The sequence below is a fragment of the Narcine bancroftii genome, chromosome 6 (genome assembly GCF_036971445.1).
Source record: "Narcine bancroftii isolate sNarBan1 chromosome 6, sNarBan1.hap1, whole genome shotgun sequence".
NCBI lineage: Eukaryota > Metazoa > Chordata > Chondrichthyes > Torpediniformes > Narcinidae > Narcine > Narcine bancroftii.
Genome location: NC_091474.1, coordinates 58716546 through 58734548, shown reverse-complemented (window position 1 = coordinate 58734548; position 18003 = coordinate 58716546).

The following is an 18003-nucleotide window of genomic DNA, read 5'->3' as shown; positions in this document are numbered from 1 at the left end:
CCAATATCTGATTCCCCGCCTCTGATTCCCCAACTCTGATTCCCCGCCTCTGATTCCCCAGCTGTGATTCCCCACCTCTGATTCCCCGTGTTTGATTCCCTGCCTCTGATTCCCCGCTTCTAATTCCCCATCTCTGATTCACCGCCTTTCATTTGCCACCTCTGATTCCCCATATCAGATTCCCCGCCTCTGTTACCCCGCCTCTGATTCACCGCCGCTGTTTCCCCATATCTGATTCCCCGCCTCTGATTCCCCAACTCTGATTCCCCGCCTCTGATTACCCAGCTCTGATTCCCCGCCTCTGATTCCCCGCATCTGATTCCCTGCCTCTGATTCCCCGCCTCTGATTCCCCATCTCTGATTCCCCGCCTCTGAATCCCCGTGTCTGATACCCAGCCTCTGATACCCCTCCCCTGATTCCCCACCTCTGATTCCCCATATCTGATTTCCCGCCTCTCTTTCCGCGCCTCTCATTCCCCGCCTCTGATTCCCCATATCTGATTCCCCACCTCTGATTCCCCAACTCTAATTCCCCTCCTCTGATTCCCCAGCTCTCTTTCCCCGCCTCTGATTCCCCGCCTCTGTTTCCCCATAACTAATTCCCCGCCTCTGATTCCCCAGCTCTGATTCCCCACCTCTGATTCCCGGTGTTTGATTCCATGCCTCTGATTCCCCGCATCTGATTCCCCATCTCTGATTCACCGCCTTTCATTCGCCACCTCTGATTCCCCATATCACATTCCCCGCCTCTGTTTCCCCGCCTCTGATTCCCCGCCTCTGTTTCCCCATATCTGATTCCCCACCTCTGATTCCCCATATCTGATTCCCCGCCTCTCTTTCCGCGCCTCTGATTCCCCACCTCTGATTCCCCATATCTGATTCCCCGCCTCTGATTCCCCGCCTCTGTTTCCCCATATCTAATTCCCCGCCTCTGATTCCCAAATTCTGATTCCCCGACTCTGATTCCCCAGCTCTGATTCCCCACCTCTGAATCCCCATATCTGATTCCCTGCCTCTGATACCCCGCCTCTGATTCCCTGCCTCTGATTCCCCGCCTATGATTCCCCAGCTCTGATTCCCCGCCTCTGAATCCCCAACTCTGATTCCCTGCCTCTGATTCCCCAGCTCTGATTCCCCGCCTCTGATTCCCCAGCTCTGATTCCCTGCCTCTGATTTTCCGCCTGTGACTCCCCATCTCTGATTCACAACCTCTGATTCCCCACCTCTGATTCCCCATATCTGATTCCCCGCCTCTGTTTGCCCGCCTCTAATTCCCCGCCTCTGTTTCCACATATCTGATTCCCCGCCTCTGAATCCCCGCCTCTGGTTCCCCGCCTCTGATACGCTGCCTCTGATTCCCCATCTCTGATTCTGCACATCTGATTCCCTGCCTCTGATTCCCCGACTCTGACTCCCCGCCTCTAATTCCCTGCCTCTGTTTCCCAACCTCTGATTCCCCACCTCTGATTCCCCATATCTGATTCCCCACCTCTGTTTCCCTGCCTCTGATTCCCCGCCTCTGTTTCCCAATATCTGATTCCCCGCCTCTGATTCCCCAACTCTGATTCCCCGCCTCTGATTCCCCAGCTGTGATTCCCCACCTCTGATTCCCCGTGTTTGATTCCCTGCCTCTGATTCCCCGCTTCTAATTCCCCATCTCTGATTCACCGCCTTTCATTCGCCACCTCTGATTCCCCATATCAGATTCCCCGCCTCTGTTACCCCGCCTCTGATTCACCGCCGCTGTTTCCCCATATCTGATTCCCCGCCTCTGATTCCCCAACTCTGATTCCCCGCCTCTGATTACCCAGCTCTGATTCCCCGCCTCTGATTCCCCGCATCTGATTCCCTGCCTCTGATTCCCCGCCTCTGATTCCCCATCTCTGATTCCCCGCCTCTGAATCCCCGTGTCTGATACCCAGCCTCTGATACCCCTCCCCTGATTCCCCACCTCTGATTCCCCATATCTGATTTCCCGCCTCTCTATCCGCGCCTCTCATTCCCCGCCTCTGATTCCCCATATCTGATTCCCCGCCTCTGATTCCCCAACTCTAATTCCCCTCCTCTGATTCCCCAGCTCTCTTTCCCCGCCTCTGATTCCCCGCCTCTGTTTCCCCATAACTAATTCCCCGCCTCTGATTCCCAAACTCTGATTCCCCGCCTCTGATACCCCAGCTCTGATTCCATGCCTCTGATTCCCCACATCTGATTCCCTGCCTCTGATTCCCCGCCTCTGATTCACTGCCTCTGATTCCCAACCTCTGATTCCCCACCTCTGAATCCCCATATCTGATTGCCTGCCTCTGATTCCCTGCCTCTGATACCCCGCCTCTGATTCCCCGCTTCTGATTCCCCAGCTCTGATTCCCCGCCTCTGAATCCCCAACTCTGATTCCCTGCCTCTGATTCCCCAGCTCTGATTCCCCTCCTCTGATTCCCCAGCTCTGATTCCCTGCCTCTGATTTCCCGCCTGTGATTCCACATCTCTGATTCACAACCTCTGATTCCCCACCTCTGATTGACCATATCTGATTCCCCGCCTCTGATTCCCCAACTCTGATTCCCCGCCTCTGATTCCCCAGCTCTGATTCCCCGCCTCTGATTCCCGTGTCCGATTCCCTGCCTCTGATTCCCCGCCTCTGATTCCCCGTGTCTGATTCCCCATCTCTGATTCCCCGCCTCTGATTCCCCGTGTCTGATTCCCTGCCTCTGATTCCCCGCCTCTGAATCCCTGCCACTGATTCCCCGCCCCTGATTCCCCACCTCTGATTCCCCATATCTGATTCGCCAACTCAGATTCCCCGCCTCTGATTCCCCAGCTCTGATTCCCCGTGTTTGATTCCCCGCCTCTGATTCCCCATCTCTGATTCCCCGCCTCTGATTCCCCAGCTCTGATTCCCCACCTCTGATTCCCGGTGTTTGATTCCATGCCTCTGATTCCCCGCATCTGATTCCCCATCTCTGATTCACCGCCTTTCATTCGCCACCTCTGATTCCCCATATCAGATTCCCCGCCTCTGTTTCCCCGCCTCTGATTCCCCGCCTCTGTTTCCCCATATCTGATTCCCCACCTCTGATTCCCCATATCTGATTCCCCGCCTCTCTTTCCGCGCCTCTGATTCCCCACCTCTGATTCCCCATATCTGATTCCCTGCCTCTGATTCCCCGCCTCTGTTTCCCCATATCTAATTCCCCGCCTCTGATTCCCAAATTCTGATTCCCCGACTCTGATTCCCCAGCTCTGATTCCCCACCTCTGAATCCCCATATCTGATTCCCTGCCTCTGATACCCCGCCTCTGATTCCCTGCCTCTGATTCCCCGCCTATGATTCCCCAGCTCTGATTCCCCGCCTCTGAATCCCCAACTCTGATTCCCTGCCTCTGATTCCCCAGCTCTGATTCCCCGCCTCTGATTCCCCAGCTCTGATTCCCTGCCTCTGATTTTCCGCCTGTGACTCCCCATCTCTGATTCACAACCTCTGATTCCCCACCTCTGATTCCCCATATCTGATTCCCCGCCTCTGTTTGCCCGCCTCTAATTCCCCGCCTCTGTTTCCACATATCTGATTCCCCGCCTCTGAATCCCCGCCTCTGGTTCCCCGCCTCTGATACGCTGCCTCTGATTCCCCATCTCTGATTCCGCACATCTGATTCCCTGCCTCTGATTCCCCGACCCTGACTCCCCGCCTCTAATTCCCTGCCTCTGTTTCCCAACCTCTGATTCCCCACCTCTGATTCCCCATATCTGATTCCCCACCTCTGTTTCCCTGCCTCTGATTCCCCGCCTCTGTTTCCCAATATCTGATTCCCCGCCTCTGATTCCCCAACTCTGATTCCCCGCCTCTGATTCCCCAGCTGTGATTCCCCACCTCTGATTCCCCGTGTTTGATTCCCTGCCTCTGATTCCCCGCTTCTAATTCCCCATCTCTGATTCACCGCCTTTCATTCGCCACCTCTGATTCCCCATATCAGATTCCCCGCCTCTGTTACCCCGCCTCTGATTCACCGCCGCTGTTTCCCCATATCTGATTCCCCGCCTCTGATTCCCCAACTCTGATTCCCCGCCTCTGATTACCCAGCTCTGATTCCCCGCCTCTGATTCCCCGCATCTGATTCCCTGCCTCTGATTCCCCGCCTCTGATTCCCCATCTCTGATTCCCCGCCTCTGAATCCCCGTGTCTGATACCCAGCCTCTGATACCCCTCCCCTGATTCCCCACCTCTGATTCCCCATATCTGATTTCCCGCCTCTCTTTCCGCGCCTCTCATTCCCCGCCTCTGATTCCCCATATCTGATTCCCCACCTCTGATTCCCCAACTCTAATTCCCCTCCTCTGATTCCCCAGCTCTCTTTCCCCGCCTCTGATTCCCCGCCTCTGTTTCCCCATAACTAATTCCCCGCCTCTGATTCCCCAGCTCTGATTCCCCACCTCTGATTCCCGGTGTTTGATTCCATGCCTCTGATTCCCCGCATCTGATTCCCCATCTCTGATTCACCGCCTTTCATTCGCCACCTCTGATTCCCCATATCAGATTCCCCGCCTCTGTTTCCCCGCCTCTGATTCCCCGCCTCTGTTTCCCCATATCTGATTCCCCACCTCTGATTCCCCATATCTGATTCCCCGCCTCTCTTTCCGCGCCTCTGATTCCCAACCTCTGATTCCCCATATCTGATTCCCCGCCTCTGATTCCCCGCCTCTGTTTCCCCATATCTAATTCCACGCCTCTGATTCCCAAATTCTGATTCCCCGACTCTGATTCCCCAGCTCTGATTCCCCACCTCTGAATCCCCATATCTGATTCCCTGCCTCTGATACCCCGCCTCTGATTCCCTGCCTCTGATTCCCCGCCTATGATTCCCCAGCTCTGATTCCCCGCCTCTGAATCCCCAACTCTGATTCCCTGCCTCTGATTCCCCAGCTCTGATTCCCCGCCTCTGATTCCCCAGCTCTGATTCCCTGCCTCTGATTTTCCGCCTGTGACTCCCCATCTCTGATTCACAACCTCTGATTCCCCACCTCTGATTCCCCATATCTGATTCCCCGCCTCTGTTTGCCCGCCTCTAATTCCCCGCCTCTGTTTCCACATATCTGATTCCCCGCCTCTGAATCCCCGCCTCTGGTTCCCCGCCTCTGATACGCTGCCTCTGATTCCCCATCTCTGATTCCGCACATCTGATTCCCTGCCTCTGATTCCCCGACTCTGACTCCCCGCCTCTAATTCCCTGCCTCTGTTTCCCAACCTCTGATTCCCCACCTCTGATTCCCCATATCTGATTCCCCACCTCTGTTTCCCTGCCTCTGATTCCCCGCCTCTGTTTCCCAATATCTGATTCCCCGCCTCTGATTCCCCAACTCTGATTCCCCGCCTCTGATTCCCCAGCTGTGATTCCCCACCTCTGATTCCCCGTGTTTGATTCCCTGCCTCTGATTCCCCGCTTCTAATTCCCCATCTCTGATTCACCGCCTTTCATTCGCCACCTCTGATTCCCCATATCAGATTCCCCGCCTCTGTTACCCCGCCTCTGATTCACCGCCGCTGTTTCCCCATATCTGATTCCCCGCCTCTGATTCCCCAACTCTGATTCCCCGCCTCTGATTACCCAGCTCTGATTCCCCGCCTCTGATTCCCCGCATCTGATTCCCTGCCTCTGATTCCCCGCCTCTGATTCCCCATCTCTGATTCCCCGCCTCTGAATCCCCGTGTCTGATACCCAGCCTCTGATACCCCTCCCCTGATTCCCCACCTCTGATTCCCCATATCTGATTTCCCGCCTCTCTATCCGCGCCTCTCATTCCCCGCCTCTGATTCCCCATATCTGATTCCCCGCCTCTGATTCCCCAACTCTAATTCCCCTCCTCTGATTCCCCAGCTCTCTTTCCCCGCCTCTGATTCCCCGCCTCTGTTTCCCCATAACTAATTCCCCGCCTCTGATTCCCAAACTCTGATTCCCCGCCTCTGATACCCCAGCTCTGATTCCATGCCTCTGATTCCCCACATCTGATTCCCTGCCTCTGATTCCCCGCCTCTGATTCGCTGCCTCTGATTCCCAACCTCTGATTCCCCACCTCTGAATCCCCATATCTGATTGCCTGCCTCTGATTCCCTGCCTCTGATACCCCGCCTCTGATTCCCCGCTTCTGATTCCCCAGCTCTGATTCCCCGCCTCTGAATCCCCAACTCTGATTCCCTGCCTCTGATTCCCCAGCTCTGATTCCCCTCCTCTGATTCCCCAGCTCTGATTCCCTGCCTCTGATTTCCCGCCTGTGATTCCACATCTCTGATTCACAACCTCTGATTCCCCACCTCTGATTGACCATATCTGATTCCCCGCCTCTGATTCCCCAACTCTGATTCCCCGCCTCTGATTCCCCAGCTCTGATTCCCCGCCTCTGATTCCCGTGTCCGATTCCCTGCCTCTGATTCCCCGCCTCTGATTCCCCGTGTCTGATTCCCCATCTCTGATTCCCCGCCTCTGATTCCCCGTGTCTGATTCCCTGCCTCTGATTCCCCGCCTCTGAATCCCTGCCACTGATTCCCCGCCCCTGATTCCCCACCTCTGATTCCCCATATCTGATTCGCCAACTCAGATTCCCCGCCTCTGATTCCCCAGCTCTGATTCCCCGTGTTTGATTCCCCGCCTCTGATTCCCCATCTCTGATTCCCCGCCTCTGATTCCCCGGCCTCTGATTCCCGGCCTCTCATTCCCGGCCTCTGATTCCCGGCCTCTGATTCCCCGCTTCTGATTCCCCGCCTCTGATTCCCAGCCTCTGATTCCCCATTTCTGATTCCCCACCTCTGAATCCCCGTGTCTGATACCCAGCCTCTGATACCCCTCCCCTGATTCCCCACCTCTGATTCCCCATATCTGATTTCCCGCCTCTCTTTCCGCGCCTCTGATTCCCCGCCTCTGATTCCCCAACTCTGAATCCCCGCCTCTGATTCCCCAGCTCTGTTTCCCCGCCTCTGATTCCCCGCCTCTGTTTCCCCATATCTAATTCCCCGCCTCTGATTCACCAGCTCTGATTCCCCGCCTCTGATTCCCCAGCTCTGATTCCCCGCCTCTGATTCCCCACATCTGATTCCCTGCCTCTGATTCCCTGCCTCTGATTCCCTGCCTCTGATTCCCAACCTCTGATTCCCCACCTCTGAATCCCCATATCTGATTGCCTGCCTCTGATTCCCTGCCTCTGATTCCCCACCTCTGATTCCCCGCTTCTGATTCCCCAGCTCTGATTCCCCGCCTCTGAATCCCCAACTCTGATTCCCTGCCTCTGATTCCCCATCTCTGATTCCCCGCCTCTGATTCCCCGTGTCTGATTCCCTGCCTCTGATTCCCCGCCTCTGATTCCCCGCCTCTGATTCCCTGCCACTGATTCCCCGCCCCTGATTCCCCACTTCTGATTCCCCATATCTGATTCCCCAACTCTGATTCCCCGCCTCTGATTCCCCAGCTCTGATTCCCCGTGTTTGATTCCCCGCCTCTGATTCCCCATCTCTGATTCCCCGCCTCTGATTCCCCGGCCTCTGATTCCCGGCCTCTCATTCCCGGACTCTCATTCCCGGCCTCTGATTCCCCGCCTCTGGTTCCCCGCCTCTTTTTCGCTGCCTCTGATTTTCCATCTCTGATTCCGCACATCTGATTCCCTGCCTCTGATTCCCTGCCTCTGATTCCCTGCCTCTGTTTCCCAACTTCTGATTCCCCTCCTCTGATTCGCCATATCTGAATCCCCACCTCTGTTTCCCTGCCTCTGATTCCCCGCCTCTGTTTCCCCATATCTGATTCCCCGCCTCTGTTTCCCAAACTCTGATTCCCCGCCTCTAATTCTCCAGCTCTGATTCCCCGCCTCTGATTCACCGTGTTTGATTCCCTGCCTCTGATTCCCCGCCTCTGATTCCCCATCTCTGATTCACTTCCTTTCATTCGCCACGTCTGATTCCCCATATCAGATTCCCCACCTCTGTTTCCCCGCCTCTGATTCCCCGCCTCTGCTTCCCCATATCTGATTCCCCGCCTCTGATTCCCCAACTCTGATTCCCCGCCTCTGATTCCCCAGCTCTGATTCCCCGCCTCTGATTCCCGGCATCCGATTCCCTGCCTCTGATTCACCACCTCTGATTCCCCATCTCTGATTCCCCGCCTCTGATTCCCCGTGTCTGATTCCCTGCCTCTGATTCCCCACCTCTGATTCCCCGCCTCTGATTCCCTGCCACTGATTCCCCGCCCCTGATTCCCCACCTCTGATTCCCCATATCTGATTCCCCAACTCTGATTCCCCGCCTCTGATTCCCCAGCTCTGATTCCCCGTGTTTGATTCCCCGCCTCTGATTCCCCATCTCTGATTCCCCGCCTCTGATTCCCCGGCCTCTCATTCCCGGTCTCTCATTCCCGGCCTCTCATTCCCGGCCTCTGATTCCCCGCCTCTGGTTCCCCGCCTCTTTTTCGCTACCTCTGATTTTCCATCTCTGATTCCGCACATCTGATTCCCTGCCTCTGATTCCCTGCCTCTGTTTCCCAACTTCTGATTCCCCACCTCTGATTCGCCATATCTGAATCCCCAACTCTGTTTCCCTGCCTCTGATTCCCCGCCTCTGTTTCCCCATATCTGATTCCCCGCCTCTGATTCCCCAACTCTGATTCCCCGCCTCTGATTCTCCAGCTCTGATTCCCCGCCTCTGATTCACCGTGTTTGATTCCCTGCCTCTGATTCCCCGCCTCTGATTCCCCATCTCTGATTCACTTCCTTTCATTCGCCACGTCTGATTCCCCATATCAGATTCCCCACCTCTGTTTCCCCGCCTCTGAATCCCCGCCTCTGTTTCCCCATATCTGATTGCCCGCCTCTGATTCCCCAACTCTGATTCCCCGCCTCTGATTCCTGAACTCTGATTCCCCGCCTCTGATTCCCAGGCTCTGATTCCCCGCCTCTGATTCCCCGCGTCTGATTCCCTGCCTCTGATTCCCCGCCTCTGATTCCCCATCTCTGATTCCCCGCCACTGAATCCCCGTGTCTGAAACCCAGCCTCTGATACCCCGCCCCTGATTCCCCACCTGTGATTCCCCATATCTGATACCCCAACTATGTTTCTGCGCCTCTGATTCCCCGCCTCTGATTCCCCGCCTCTGTTTCCCCATATCTGATTCCCCGCCTCTGATTCCCCAACTCTGATTCCCCGCCTCTGATTCCCCAGCTCTGATTCCCCGTGTTTGATTACCCGCCTCTGATTCCCCATCTCTGATTCCTGGCCTCTGATTCCCGGCCTCTGATTCCCGGCCTCTCATTCCCGGCCTCTGATTCCCGGCCTCTGATTCCCCGCCTCTGGTTCCCCGCCTCTGATTCGCTGCCTCTGATTCCCCATCTCTGATTCCGCACATCTGATTCCCTGCCTCTGATTCCCCGCCTCTGACTCCCCGCCTCTGATTCCCTGCCTCCGTTTCCCAACCTCTGATTCCCCACCTCTGATTCCCCATATGTGAATCCCCACCTCTGTTTCCCTGCCTCTGATTCCCCACCTCTGTTTCCCCATATCTGATTGCCCGCCTCTGATTCCCCAACTCTGATTCCCCGCCTCTGATTCCTGAACTCTGATTCCCCGCCTCTGATTCCCAGGCTCTGATTCCCCGCCTCTGATTCCCCGCGTCTGATTCCCTGCCTCTGATTCCCCGCCTCTGATTCCCCATCTCTGATTCCCCGCCACTGAATCCCCGTGTCTGAAACCCAGCCTCTGATACCCCGACCCTGATTCCCCACCTGTGATTCCCCATATCTGATACCCCAACTATGTTTCTGCGCCTCTGTTTCCCCGCCTCTGATTCCCCGCCTCTGTTTCCCCATATCTGATTCCCCGCCTCTGATTCCCCAACTCTGATTCCCCGCCTCTGATTCCCCAGCTCTGATTCCCCGTGTTTGATTACCCGCCTCTGATTCCCCATCTCTGATTCCTGGCCTCTGATTCCCGGCCTCTGATTCCCGGCCTCTCATTCCCGGCCTCTGATTCCCGGCCTCTGATTCCCCGCCTCTGGTTCCCCGCCTCTGATTCGCTGCCTCTGATTCCCCATCTCTGATTCCGCACATCTGATTCCCTGCCTCTGATTCCCCGCCTCTGACTCCCCGCCTCTGATTCCCTGCCTCCGTTTCCCAACCTCTGATTCCCCACCTCTGATTCCCCATATCTGAATCCCCACCTCTGTTTCCCTGCCTCTGATTCCCCACCTCTGTTTCCCAATATCTGATTCCCCGCCTCTGATTCCCCAACTCTGATTCCCCGCCTCTGATTCCCCAGCTCTGATTCCCCACCTCTGATTCCCCGTGTTTGATTCCCTGCCTCTGATTCCCCATCTCTGATTCACCGCCTTTCATTCGCCTCCTCTGATTCCCCATATCAGATTCCCCGCCTCTGTTTCCCCGCCTCTGATTCCCCACCTCTGTTTCCCCATATCTGATTCCCCACCTCTGATTCCCCATATCTGATTCCCCGCCTCTCTTTCCGCGCCTCTGATTCCCCGCCTCTGATTCCCCATATCAGATTCCCCGCCTCTGTTTCCCCGCCTCTGATTCCCCACCTCTGTTTCCCCATATCTGATTCCCCACCTCTGATTCCCCATATCTGATTCCCCGCCTCTCTTTCCGCGCCTCTGATTCCCCGCCTCTGATTCCCCATATCTGATTCCCCGCCTCAGATTCCCCGCCTCTGTTTCCCCGCCTCTGATTCCCCACCTCTGTTTCCCCATATCTGATTCCCCACCTCTGAATCCCCATATCTGATACCCTGCCTCTGATACCCCGCCTCTGATTCCCTGCCTCTGATTCCCCGCCTCTGATTCCCCAGCTCTGATTCCCCGCCTCTGAATCCCCAACTCTGATTCCCTGCCTCTGATTCCCCAACTCTGATTCCCCGCCTCTGATTCCCCAGCTCTGATTCCCTGCCTCTGATTTCCCGCCTGTGATTCCCCATCTCTGATTCACAACCTCTGATTCCCCACCTCTGATTCCCCATATCTGATTCCCCGCCTCTGTTTGCCCGCCTCTAATTCCCCGCCTCTGTTTCCCCATATCTGATTCCCCACCTCTGAATCCCCGCCTCTGGTTCCCCGCCTCTGATTCGCTGCCTCTGATTCCCCATCTCTGATTCCGCACATCTGATTCCCTGCCTCTGATTCCCAGCCTCTGACTCCCCGCCTCTGATTCCCTGCCTCTGTTTCCCAACCTCTGATTCCCCACCTCTGATTCCCCATATCTGATTCCCCACCTCTGTTTCCCTGCCTCTGATTCCCCGCCTCTGTTTCCCAATATCTGATTCCCCGCCTCTGATTCCCCAACTCTGATTCCCCGCCTCTGATTCCCCAGCTCTGATTCCCCACCTCTGATTCCCCGTGTTTGATTCCCTGCCTCTGATTCCCCGCCTCTAATTCCCCATCTCTGATTCACCGCCTTTCATTCGCCACCTCTGATTCCCCATATCAGATTCCCCGCCTCTGTTTCCCCGCCTCTGATTCCCCGCCTCTGTTTCCCCATATCTGATTCCCTGCCTCTGATTCCCCAACTCTGATTCCCCGCCTCTGATTACCCAGCTCTGATTCCCCGCCTCTGATTCCCCGCATCTGATTCCCTGCCTCTGATTCCCCGCCTCTGATTCCCCATCTCTGATTCCCCGCCTCTGAATCCCGGTGTCTGATACCCAGCCTCTAATACCCCTCCCCTGATTCCCCACCTCTGATTCCCCATATCTGATTTCCCGCCTCTCTTTCCGCGCCTCTCATTCCCCGCCTCTGATTCCCCATATCTGATTCCCCGCCTCTGATTCCCCAACTCTGATTCCCCGCATCTGATTCCCCAGCTCTCTTTCCCCGCCTCTGATTCCCCTCCTCTGTTTCCCCATAACTAATTCCCCGCCTCTGATTCCCAAACTCTGATTCCCCGCCTCTGATACCCCAGCTCTGATTCCCTGCCTCTGATTCCCCACATCTGATTCCCTGCCTCTGATTCCCCGCCTCTGATTCCCTGCCTCTGATTCCCAACCTCTGATTCCCCACCTCTGAATCCCCATATCTGATTGCCTGCCTCTGATTCCCTGCCTCTGATACCCCGCCTCTGATTCCCCGCTTCTGATTCCCCAGCTCTGATTCCCAGCCTCTGAATCCCCAACTCTGATTCCCTGCCTCTGATTCCCAAGCTCTGATTCCCCTCCTCTGATTCCCCAGCTCTGATTCCCTGCCTACGATTTCCCGCCTGTGATTCCACATCTCTGATTCACAACCTCTGATTCCCCACATCTGATTCACCATATCTGATTCCCCGCCTCTGATTCCCCAACTCTGATTCCCCGCCTCTGATTCCCCAGCTCTGATTCCATGCCTCTGATTCACGGTGTCCGATTCCCTGCCTCTGATTCACCGCCTCTGATTCCCCATCTCTGATTCCCCGCCTCTAATTCCCCGTGTCTTTATTCCCTGCCTCTGATTCCCCGCCTCTGATTCCCTGCCACTGATTCCCCGCCCCTGTTTCCCCATATCTGATTCCCTGCCTCTGAATCCCCAACTCTGATTCATTGCCTCTGATTCCCCAGCTCTGATTCCCCGCCTCTGATTCCCCGCCTCTGATTCACAGCCTCTGATTCCTCGTGTCTGATTTCCAGCCTCTGATTCCCCGCCTCTGATTCCCCATCTCTGATTCACCGCCTCTGATTCCCCACCTCTGATTCCCCGTATCTGATTCCCCACCTCTGATTCCCCATATCAGATACCCCGACTCTGTTTCTGAGCCTCTGATTCCCCGCCTCTGATTCCCCGCATCTGATTCCCCATCTCTGATTCCCGGCCTCTGATTCCCGGCCACTGATTCCCAGACTCTCATTCCCGGCCTCTGATTCCCGGCCTCTCATTCCCCGCCTCTGGTTCCCCGCCTCTGATTCGCTGCCTCTGATTCCCCATCTCTGATTCCGCACATCTTATTCCCTGCCTCTGATTCCCCGCCTTTGACTCCCCGCCTCTGATTCCCTGCCTCTGTTTCCCAACCTCTGATTCCCCACCTCTGATTCCCCATATCTGATTCCCCACCTCTGTTTCCCTGCATCTGATTCCCCACCTTTGTTTCCCCATATCTGATTCCCCGCCTCTGATTCCCCAACTCTGATTCCCCGCCGCTGATTCCCCAGCTCTGATTCCCCACCTCTGATTCCCCGTGTTTGATTCCCTGCCTCTGATTCCCCGCCTCTGATTCCCCATCTCTGATTCACTGCCTTTCATTCGCCACCTCTGATTCCCCATATCAGATTCCCCACCTCTGTTTCCCCGCCTCTGATTCCCCGCCTCTGTTTCCCCATATCTGATTCCCCACCTCTGATTCCCCATATCTGATGCCCCGCCTCTCTTTCCGCGCCTCTGATTCCCCGCCTCTGATTCCCCATATCTGATTCCCCGCCTCTGATTCCCCAACTCTGATTCCCCGCCTCTGATTCCCCAGCTCTGTTTCCCCACCTCTGATTCCCCGCCTCTGTTTCCCCATATCTAATTCCCCGCCTCTGATTCCCAAACTCTGATTCCCCGACTCTGATTCCCCAGCTCTGATACGCCGCCTGTGATTCCCCACATCTGATTCCCTGCCTCTGATTCCCTGCCTCCGATTCCCTGCCTCTGATTCCCAACCTCTGATTCCCCACCTCTGAATCCCCATATCTGATTCCCTGCCTCTGATTCCCCGCCTCTGATTCCCTGCCTCCTATTCCCCGCCTCTGATTCCCCAGCTCTGATTCCCCGCCTCTGAATCCCCAACTCTGATTCCCTGCCTCTGATTCCCCAGCTCTGATTCCCTGCCTCTGATTCCCCAGCTCTGATTCCCTGCCTCTGATTTCCCGCCTGTGATTCCCCATCTCTGATTCACAACCTCTGATTCCCCACCTCTGATTCACCATATCTGATTCCCCGCCTCTGTTTGCCCGCCTCTAATTCCCCGCCTCTGTTTCCCCATATCTGATTCCCTGCCTCTGAATCCCCAACTCTGATTCCCTGCCTCTGATTCCCCAGCTCTGATTACCCGCCTCTGATTCCCCGCCTCTGATTCACAGCCTCTGATTCCACGTGTCTGATTTCCAGCCTCTGATTCCCCGCCTCTGATTCCCCATCTCTGATTCACCGCCTCTGATTCCCCACCTCTGATTCCCCGTATCTGATACCCCACCTATGTTTTTCCGCCTCTGATTCCCCGCCTCTGATTCCCCATCTCTGATTCCTGGACTCTGATTCCCCACCTCTGATTCCCCATCTCTGATTCCGCACATCCGAAACCCTGCCTCTGATTCCCCGCCTCTGATTCCCCGCCTCTGATTCCCTGCCTCTGATTCCCAACCTCTGATTCCCCACCTCTGAGTCCCCATATCTGATTCCCCGCCTCTCTTTCCCCGCCTCTGATTCCCCGCCTCTGATCCCGAGGCTCTGATTCCCCGCCTCTGATTCCCTGCCTCTGATTCCCAACCTCTGATTCCCCACCTCTGAGTCCCCATATCAGATTCCCCGCCTCTGTTTCCCCGCCTCTGATTCCCCACCTCTGTTTCCCCATATCTGATTCCCCACCTCTGATTCCCCATATCTGATTCCCCGCCTCTCTTTCCGCGCCTCTGATTCCCCGCCTCTGATTCCCCATATCTGATTCCCCGCCTCTGATTCCCCGCCTCTGTTTCCCCATATCTAATTCCCCGCCTCTGATTCCCAAATTCTGATTCCCCGACTCTTATTCCCCAGCTCTGATTCCCCAGCTCTGATTCCCCGCCTCTGATTCCCCACATCTGATTCCCTGCCTCTGATTCCCTGCCTCCGATTCCCTGCCTCTGATTCCCAACCTCTGATTCCCCACCTCTGAATCCCCATATCTGATACCCTGCCTCTGATACCCCGCCTCTGATTCCCTGCCTCTGATTCCCCGCCTCTGATTCCCCAGCTCTGATTCCCCGCCTCTGAATCCCCAACTCTGATTCCCTGCCTCTGATTCCCCAGCTCTGATTCCCCGCCTCTGATTCCCCAGCTCTGATTCCCTGCCTCTGATTTCCCGCCTGTGATTCCCCATCTCTGATTCACAACCTCTGATTCCCCACCTCTGATTCCCCATATCTGATTCCCCGCCTCTGTTTGCCCGCCTCTAATTCCCCGCCTCTGTTTCCCCATATCTGATTCCCCACCTCTGAATCCCCGCCTCTGGTTCCCCGCCTCTGATTCGCTGCCTCTGATTCCCCATCTCTGATTCCGCACATCTGATTCCCTGCCTCTGATTCCCAGCCTCTGACTCCCCGCCTCTGATTCCCTGCCTCTGTTTCCCAACCTCTGATTCCCCACCTCTGATTCCCCATATCTGATTCCCCACCTCTGTTTCCCTGCCTCTGATTCCCCGCCTCTGTTTCCCAATATCTGATTCCCCGCCTCTGATTCCCCAACTCTGATTCCCCGCCTCTGATTCCCCAGCTCTGATTCCCCACCTCTGATTCCCCGTGTTTGATTCCCTGCCTCTGATTCCCCGCCTCTAATTCCCCATCTCTGATTCACCGCCTTTCATTCGCCACCTCTGATTCCCCATATCAGATTCCCCGCCTCTGTTTCCCCGCCTCTGATTCCCCGCCTCTGTTTCCCCATATCTGATTCCCTGCCTCTGATTCCCCAACTCTGATTCCCCGCCTCTGATTACCCAGCTCTGATTCCCCGCCTCTGATTCCCCGCATCTGATTCCCTGCCTCTGATTCCCCGCCTCTGATTCCCCATCTCTGATTCCCCGCCTCTGAATCCCGGTGTCTGATACCCAGCCTCTAATACCCCTCCCCTGATTCCCCACCTCTGATTCCCCATATCTGATTTCCCGCCTCTCTTTCCGCGCCTCTCATTCCCCGCCTCTGATTCCCCATATCTGATACCCTGCCTCTGATACCCCGCCTCTGATTCCCTGCCTCTGATTCCCAACCTCTGATTCCCCACCTCTGAATCCCCATATCTGATACCCTGCCTCTGATACCCCGCCTCTGATTCCCTGCCTCTGATTCCCCGCCTCTGATTCCCCAGCTCTGATTCCCCGCCTCTGAATCCCCAACTCTGATTCCCTGCCTCTGATTCCCCAGCTCTGATTCCCCGCCTCTGATTCCCCAGCTCTGATTCCCTGCCTCTGATTTCCCGCCTGTGATTCCCCATCTCTGATTCACAACCTCTGATTCCCCACCTCTGATTCCCCATATCTGATTCCCCGCCTCTGTTTGCCCGCCTCTAATTCCCCGCCTCTGTTTCCCCATATCTGATTCCCCACCTCTGAATCCCCGCCTCTGGTTCCCCGCCTCTGATTCGCTGCCTCTGATTCCCCATCTCTGATTCCGCACATCTGATTCCCTGCCTCTGATTCCCAGCCTCTGACTCCCCGCCTCTGATTCCCTGCCTCTGTTTCCCAACCTCTGATTCCCCACCTCTGATTCCCCATATCTGATTCCCCACCTCTGTTTCCCTGCCTCTGATTCCCCGCCTCTGTTTCCCAATATCTGATTCCCCGCCTCTGATTCCCCAACTCTGATTCCCCGCCTCTGATTCCCCAGCTCTGATTCCCCACCTCTGATTCCCCGTGTTTGATTCCCTGCCTCTGATTCCCCGCCTCTAATTCCCCATCTCTGATTCACCGCCTTTCATTCGCCACCTCTGATTCCCCATATCAGATTCCCCGCCTCTGTTTCCCCGCCTCTGATTCCCCGCCTCTGTTTCCCCATATCTGATTCCCTGCCTCTGATTCCCCAACTCTGATTCCCCGCCTCTGATTACCCAGCTCTGATTCCCCGCCTCTGATTCCCCGCATCTGATTCCCTGCCTCTGATTCCCCGCCTCTGATTCCCCATCTCTGATTCCCCGCCTCTGAATCCCGGTGTCTGATACCCAGCCTCTAATACCCCTCCCCTGATTCCCCACCTCTGATTCCCCATATCTGATTTCCCGCCTCTCTTTCCGCGCCTCTCATTCCCCGCCTCTGATTCCCCATATCTGATTCCCCGCCTCTGATTCCCCAACTCTGATTCCCCGCATCTGATTCCCCAGCTCTCTTTCCCCGCCTCTGATTCCCCTCCTCTGTTTCCCCATAACTAATTCCCCGCCTCTGATTCCCAAACTCTGATTCCCCGCCTCTGATACCCCAGCTCTGATTCCCTGCCTCTGATTCCCCACATCTGATTCCCTGCCTCTGATTCCCCGCCTCTGATTCCCTGCCTCTGATTCCCAACCTCTGATTCCCCACCTCTGAATCCCCATATCTGATTGCCTGCCTCTGATTCCCTGCCTCTGATACCCCGCCTCTGATTCCCCGCTTCTGATTCCCCAGCTCTGATTCCCAGCCTCTGAATCCCCAACTCTGATTCCCTGCCTCTGATTCCCAAGCTCTGATTCCCCTCCTCTGATTCCCCAGCTCTGATTCCCTGCCTACGATTTCCCGCCTGTGATTCCACATCTCTGATTCACAACCTCTGATTCCCCACATCTGATTCACCATATCTGATTCCCCGCCTCTGATTCCCCAACTCTGATTCCCCGCCTCTGATTCCCCAGCTCTGATTCCATGCCTCTGATTCACGGTGTCCGATTCCCTGCCTCTGATTCACCGCCTCTGATTCCCCATCTCTGATTCCCCGCCTCTAATTCCCCGTGTCTTTATTCCCTGCCTCTGATTCCCCGCCTCTGATTCCCTGCCACTGATTCCCCGCCCCTGTTTCCCCATATCTGATTCCCTGCCTCTGAATCCCCAACTCTGATTCATTGCCTCTGATTCCCCAGCTCTGATTCCCCGCCTCTGATTCCCCGCCTCTGATTCACAGCCTCTGATTCCTCGTGTCTGATTTCCAGCCTCTGATTCCCCGCCTCTGATTCCCCATCTCTGATTCACCGCCTCTGATTCCCCACCTCTGATTCCCCGTATCTGATTCCCCACCTCTGATTCCCCATATCAGATACCCCGACTCTGTTTCTGAGCCTCTGATTCCCCGCCTCTGATTCCCCGCATCTG